The sequence below is a fragment of the Schistocerca nitens genome, chromosome 7, assembly GCF_023898315.1.
Source record: "Schistocerca nitens isolate TAMUIC-IGC-003100 chromosome 7, iqSchNite1.1, whole genome shotgun sequence".
NCBI classification, from domain to species: domain Eukaryota; kingdom Metazoa; phylum Arthropoda; class Insecta; order Orthoptera; family Acrididae; genus Schistocerca; species Schistocerca nitens.
The window spans coordinates 462,556,924-462,564,850 of NC_064620.1; positions in this window are offsets into that span (position 1 = coordinate 462,556,924).

Consider the following 7,927-nt stretch of genomic DNA (forward strand, 5'->3'; position numbering starts at 1 on the left):
AGAAAAGACAGTGAAAAAATGATTACCAGCTTCATAGACATACATACCAAAAAACCGTATCTCATTAACATGTGTCCTAGGGAACATTCAAGAGTTAGAGCAAAAACACTTTAAACAGTAGATTGTACAAGGGAAAGAGGAGAATGTATTGGGTTGGCACACAGATAGATGGTTGGTTGACTGATTCTGGGAAGGGGATCAAACAGTGGTCAACGATCCCATTGGGTTAGGGAAGGAAGTCTGCCACGCCTTTTCAAAAGGAACCGTCCTGGAATTTGCCTGAATTGATTTATGGAAATCACAGAAAACCTAAATTGGGATGATGGGACGTGGGTTTGAACTGTCATTCTTCCGAATGCAAGTCCAGTATGCTAACCACTGTGCCACCTTGCTTGGTCATGCAGGTGTCCAGACTATCGATTTGTAAATTTGTTTTTATTTTGTTGCTTGTTACACAATGATCCAGTTATTTTAAAACATGGAATAGTATAACTTATATGAGGGCTTTAAAATAGCCATAGGTTTCATTCAAATCGTTAAGCTGGAACACTGTGCCACTGCAGAAGTCTTGGTGCTGAGAAGTTTGTCATGACTAGAAAGTCATCCGAATTTGAAAACAGTGTAGACTCAGCCAGTGTCTTCACTTTCAACAGTGAGTGAAATCAAAAGTAAGCATAAATATCTTGAAGATGACTGAATCCCAGAAAATGGCAACATAAATTGAAAATGTCCACGCAGTGCACAAGGTATCAGCAATTAAATTTACATTAAGTACAAGTTGATGCTATCATTCACACCTGGTGATACAAGGCTCCCTTAATACACCATTGCAGTTTTATATGATGGAAACAACACTGACTAGAATACGTTTCACAGCGACAACATGCTCTTGTAATTTTACGTCTGCTTAATCCTTGAACTGCTGTTCTTGGTTTTATGGTTAACATCACCAACAAGTTGAATTCCTTAAACCTCTTAAAGCAAGGAGAGGAAAATTCAGTTACAGGTATGATGGACAAGGTTGATGCTTTCAAACAAAAGTTAAATGAATGAAGAACTCAACTTCGTATTCATGATAGTAGTCCAGATTTTCTATATCATGATTGACAACATTAGTTTACTTGCTTTTACATCATTGGCACCTGTGCTGCACCATGCTCCCAGACTTTCGGCGTGGTTCTGCACACAGAAGTGCTTCGCGTTCATATTATGTGGCTGCCCTGCAATAGACAGTGTATGTATTGTAGTTGTTCTCTCCTACTTACTTTGTCTCACCCATCCGAATGTTAACATTTGTAGGTCAGTTTCATTATTTCCTCCCATCCCCCACCCCTCATTCTCTTTTTTCTAGTTATCCCAACACTTAATGACTGGAACTCTCACACTGACCAGCCTGACTGCATGTTATGTATTACCAAATACTATTAGTAAATTGCGTTGTTTTGGCAGTCTGCACTTACAGTTTTTACACATGTTTTGCATTATATTTCTTCATACACCTGAACATGGGATTTTAAATCAGAAAACTCGTTGTGGTTTAAATAAATATTAATGCGACAGAAGTGGATCTCTCTCAAATAATTATCAATCCTAGAACATTGCTTAAGTGTGTGGAACCTATACCACTAAGACTAAAAGGGATAGTAAATGTATATAGAGGACAGCATGAATGGTCACAGGGTGGTTCGACCCGTGGGAAAATATCACAGAGGTGGCAGAGAAATTGAATGGCAGAGACCTAAAAATAGACACAAAGTATCACAAGAAAACCTCCAAACAAAATTTCAGGAACCAGCTTTTATTGACGAATCTATGAATATATAAGGACAACCCCCCACCCCCTTCCCCGTATTACTTGTGTAGGAACTGTAAGAATGAGATTAGATTACAGTATGCACTGAGGAATATAACATGTTCAACTGCCATAAGCCCACTGCAGAGCCTTATGCCTGACAGTGTGTGCATGCCAGTGGGCACAGCAGAACGTCATACCAGATGCCATGGCCTGGTGTGTGGCACTCAACATTTTAGTTATTCTTTTCATGCTCTATACTTTAGTACCATGTCAATACCATTCAGCATCACATATTAGGGATTATATATTAAAATTGCTACTAAAACTCAGATAACAGACAAGAAGTATTACACAGCACTGATGTTATAAACAACAGTTGTAAACAGCACTTCACAGCTCTTAAATGTTTCCAGTTTGTGGCTTAGCATGTGATGGTATCATGTTGACCAGTCTACAATTCTACTTGTAGAGAAAACTTCATTTACAGAAAATAGTGGCTGTTACTTGAGCGCGCGCGCGCGCGCGCGCGCGCGCGCGCACACACACACACACACACACACACACACACACACACACACACACCCACCATAAGTGTGTGTTCCATCATAAAATCCAAACACAGAAATACAAATATCTTATGTTAGTGATAAATGACATTATGCGAAGTATTTTGTTAGATAACACCTACATGATGACAATTTAATGTACTGATGCAGTTAAGAAATAAATATTTTGCATTGACAGAAGATTAAATAGTTGAAACACTGAGGTGACAACTCATAGGATACCTCCTAATATCTTGTCGGACCTCCTTTTGCCTAGTGTACTGCAGCAACTCGATGTGGCACGGACTCTACAAGTCGTCGGAAGTCTCCTGCAAAAATATTGAGCCATGGTGCCTCCATAGCCATCCATAATTGTGAAAGTGTTGCTAGTGCAGGATTTTGTGCATGAACTGATATCTCAGTTATGTCCTATAAATGTTCAATGGGAGTCATGTTGGGCAGCCTGGGTGGCAGAGTCATTCACTTGAATTGTCCAAATGTTCTTCAAACAAATATGAAACCATTGGGGGCCGGTGACATGGCTCAATGTCATCCATAAAAATTCCATCATTGTTTGAGAATATGAAGTACATGAATGGATGAAAATGAGCTCAAGTAGCTAAACGTAACCATTTCCAATCCATGATTGGTTCAGTTGGACCAAAGGACCGCAGCCCGTTCCATGTAAACACAGCCCACACCATTAGGGAACCACCACCAGCTTTCTCAGTGCCTTGTTGATGACTTGCACAGTGCCTTGTTGATGACTTGCACAGTGCCTTGTTGATGACTTGGGTCCATGGTCTATGCCACACTTAAATCCTACCATAAGCTCTTACAAACTGAGATTGGGACTCATCTGACCAGGCTATAGTTATCCAACCACTAGAAAGCAGGCATGTCAGAACATGACATGGGATGGATCAATGCATGCATTTTGTGAACTAGAATTCATTGGTGATTCCATATCAGATGTCTAGTAAACACACCAACAGACAAAACTATCCCTAGGTGGTACACATCATCATGTGAGACTGGCTGCTTACGTTGTGTGGAGGAAACAGGTCTGCTAGTAACATCAGCAGAGAAGGTAGGGCGTGTGCGGGAATTATTCACCAGGAGTCCAAAGTAATCAACAACATAAAAAAGCAGATAATTGCAGATACCACAGCCAAGTGTCTGGCACATTCTGTTCAAACATCTGCATATAAAACTATACCAACTACAGTTTTTACATGTGCTGACTACTCAGGACAATGAGCTTTATTCTAACATTTGTAATGACTTGCGGTAGCTAATGAAGGAAGACTGTTTTCTGCAGAAATTGGTTTTCAGTGACAGAGCCGCATTTCATGTGTCTCAAGAGCAAATATACGAATAACAATCAATGTGAATATAAAACAAACAGTGATCTTGTAATTGATAATGATATTAGAACCAGTGGTAACAAATATGATACCAACTGTAAAAAATGCGGGAAAACCGCTAAAAGTGGTGTAGTATGTGTAAAATGTGAAACAAAATTCCACTTTCGATGCGCAAAGGTGGATAGCTCATTGAAAGGAAATGAGAAGTTTACAAAATCGTGGAAATGTAATCCGTGTAGGCCGACCGATATACTAAGCAGGGCGCAAATATCCCGCTAACAAACAGATTTGAAGTGCTCGATTTAGACAGTAACTATGATGCTCTTGAAGCTCATACAGAACATTCTCAATCAACTAATGCTGCAGTAACTCTTCCTGGAAGCACTACCGCTTCTGAACTTCAACAAGGAGATCTTCAAGTTCCGTGTGGTGCTGCTGTTCCTGTCCCAAAAACCATCTGTCAATATAAATCGCATTATGGTATTCTGAGGAAGCTTGTGATTCTTGCCGATAGTCACGGTCGAGAGATTGCTTCTCGTATAAATGAAACTGCTGAAACTGTCAAGGCAACAGGACTTGTCAAGCCTGGAGCATCTATCTCTCAAATATGTACGTATATACATTCAGAAGAAATCGGTAAGTTGTCATCCAAGGATTTCATTGTAGTACTCGGTGGCTCTTGACGTGTACCGCAATGAACTATCAGTAGCCTGCCAAGAACTAAAGAAGTGCTTGTGTTATCTAGGACACACAAATGTAATATATGTAAACATTCCACAGAGGTACGACTTACATCAGTCGTCTTGTGTGAACAGAGAGATCAAACTTGCAAATGAACAGCTCTCAAACGTATGTAAACAGTTTAAAAATGTAAATGTTCTAGATGTAAGTGGTGTTGGGCAAAGATTCCATACCTCACATGGGCTTCATTTGAACAGTCTTGGGAAAAGTTTCCTAGCACAAAAACTAATTGAAATAAGCACAGGCAACAGTTTTACTACAAATTCAACAGTAATGACAAAATTTGTGTCATCGCCAACCACAGAAAAGAAAAATAGTGATTTTTTTCTACAGCAACACATTCCAGTAATAGTCAACACTCAAATAAGATCTTTTTTAGGCTAAAGAACAGAAGAGAGCACAGTGTAAATGTTGTACCTTTTGATAATTTAACTTGTGAGAAAACTGACATTAAGGAACCAGTTAAAAATACAATTGATAAGCTATATTGTTTAAAAATATTCCATCAGAATATAAGAAGTCTTTTGAATAAAAAAGAAGAGCTGATGCTTTCACTGCAAGAAACAACTGACACAGACGGAATTATTCCTGATGTGCTCTGCCTAACTGAACATCACTTGGAAGCCACAGAAATTAATCAGCTACATTTAAATAGTTATAAAATTGATTCTTCCTACTGTCAGAGCAATTTAAGACAAGGCAGTGTGGCAATTTACACACACAATACTATTAGGTCACAAGTTATAGATATATCTAAATATTGTATTGAACAGCACTTTGAATGTTGTGCAGTCAAATTAGAGCTTGAAACACAGTTCCTGATCATAGTAACAGTTTATAGATCACCTATGGGAGACATTCAAAAATTTCTCTCTCAGCTAGAAACAGTTCTTACTAATCTTTATAGAAACAATAGTAATGTCATTATATGTGGTGACTTTAACATAAACTTACTCACAAAAAATAACAACCAGAAAATATTAGAATCACTACTGTTAACCTTCAATCTCCTCCCCATGATCTCATTCCCAACAAGAGTATATGGGCACAGCAAGACCCTGATTGATAATCTGTTCCTAGATCGCACAAATTACAATGAAGTGATGACACCGGCAGTAACAAATGATCTGTCTGATCACGATGGTCAAATGACAACCCTAAAACTTGCCAGCAGAAAAACAACACATGGCCATTGTAACCAAGATAAACATGTTAGATCAATAAATGCTGAATCTACTTGCTTGTTCAGAAATAGTTTATGCCATGAACAATGGGAGGAAGTATACCAGGCTGACACAGTGAATGAGAAGTTCAACTCATTCGTGAACTTATTCCTTAAACATTTTGAAGCTTCTTTCCCCCAAAGACAGATTAAAATCAAACCAACCTGTAGTAAAAAGAAAGAGTGGCTAACTACTGGCATAAAAATATCATGTAACAAAAAGAGAGATCTGTATGTACAACAGAGGACTAGTATCGACCCAGCAGTAAAGTTACATTACAAGAAATACTGTAAAATCCTAACAAGTGTAATCAAGAAGGCCAAACAGTTGCACTATGCACAAAAAATTAGCAATTCAAACAATAAAATAAAAACCATATGGCACATCATAAAAAGTGAGATAAATAGGAACATAAAACCTGACAATAATAAACACAAAGCTGCAGCCTCAGATTTTAACAATTTTTTCTCTCTTTTGCTGAAAAAACAGTGAAGCATAATAAACAGGCTCACACAGAAGCTATTGAACTACTTAACCACATGCAAATAACATCTAAAGTAGCACGACATTTCAGAAGTACAACCCCTAAAGAAATTGAAAAAACCATAAAATTACTCAAAAACTCAGATTCCTGTGGATATGATGGCATATCAAGTAGGATTCTAAAATCATGTGCAGACTTAATCAGTTATATATTGTGCTATTTGTGTAACAAATCTATGGAAACTGGTGTGTTCCCAGATAGATTAAAACATGCAGTAGTGATGCCAATCCACAAAAGTGGAGCAAAGGATGAAATATCCAACTATTGGCCCATCTCCCTGCTGCCAGTATTCTCAAAGGTATTTGAGAGAATAGTGTATGATAGGATTTATAGTCACACTACACAAAATGGCTTACTGGCTCCTATACAGTTCGGCTTTCGTAAGGGCTCCTCCACAGACAGAGCTATTATCTAACCTAACTCATGAAATTTTAAGTGAACTAAATTACAAAAGGTATCCAGTGGGGATATTTTGTGACCTTGCCAAGGCATTTGATTGTCTAGATCACAACACACTCTTGAAAAAGCTTCCACATTATGGCATTAAAGACAAATCTTTGACTTGGTTAGAATCATACTTACAGAACAGGAAGCAAAGGGTTGTCTTAAGGGGGACAGGAACAGCACTAACATCAGACTGGGGAAATATAAAGTGTGGAGTCCCACAGGGCTCAATTCTTGGGCCATTAATTTTCCTGATCTACATTAATGATCTGCCAATCACAATTAACAACAGAGCAAAAATAGTAATGTTTGCCGACGATACAAGTATCCTCGTAAAAGGACCCAACCCAACAATGCAGGATACAGCCATGACAGTCTCTACTCAAGTACACAAATGGTTCACTGCGAATAGCCTAACCTTAAATATTTCAAAAACCAATATGATACAGTTTCTGACAAAAAATAAAAAAATTAAAGCTCCTGAAATACATGTTAACAATCACAAAATTAATGAAACCACGCATACAAAATTCCTTGGTATCCAGATAGACAGTCACCTAAGATGGAAAGAACAAATTGATCAGCTGGTCAAGAAACTTAGCTCATCGTGCTTTGCACTAAGAGCTCTCCATCAGTTAGTAGACAGAGAAATAGTGTTGTTGTCATACTTTGCACATTTCCATTCTGTTCTCTCCTATGGCTTAATCTTCTGGGGAAATGCTGCAGGTGTTGAAAAAGTCTTCAGAATACAAAAACGAGCAGTGAGGCTAATATGTGGAGTCCCTAATTGGACATCTTGCAGAGGTCTCTTCAAATCTCTCAGGATACTTACCATCACAGGTCAGTATATATACTCACTGATGTTATTTGTAGCCAACAACAGGGAACTGTTTCAGAAAAATTGTGACATCCACAACCATGACACAAGACAGTTGAAAAATTTTCATCAAGGCTCTGCATCTCTCACTACAGTACATAGAGGAGTTACTGAGTCAGGTATAAAGGTCTTCAATAAGCTCCCTGTCAATATAAAAAAGGAAATAAATAATGTACAGGTTTTCAAAAGGAAATTAAAATTATTTCTCATCGAACAAACTTTCTATAAAATGGATGAATACTTAGAGTTATGATGTACAAGAGTGGGGGAAACTGCCTAAGAAAAGCACTCCCTTAAAGATAAAGTGTGATGCTGTTACTTGTAGTTTAACTGAAATTGTGGTGATAAAATGTAAATTTATCTGTTTCATTATGAGAAAATGTGAACTCCC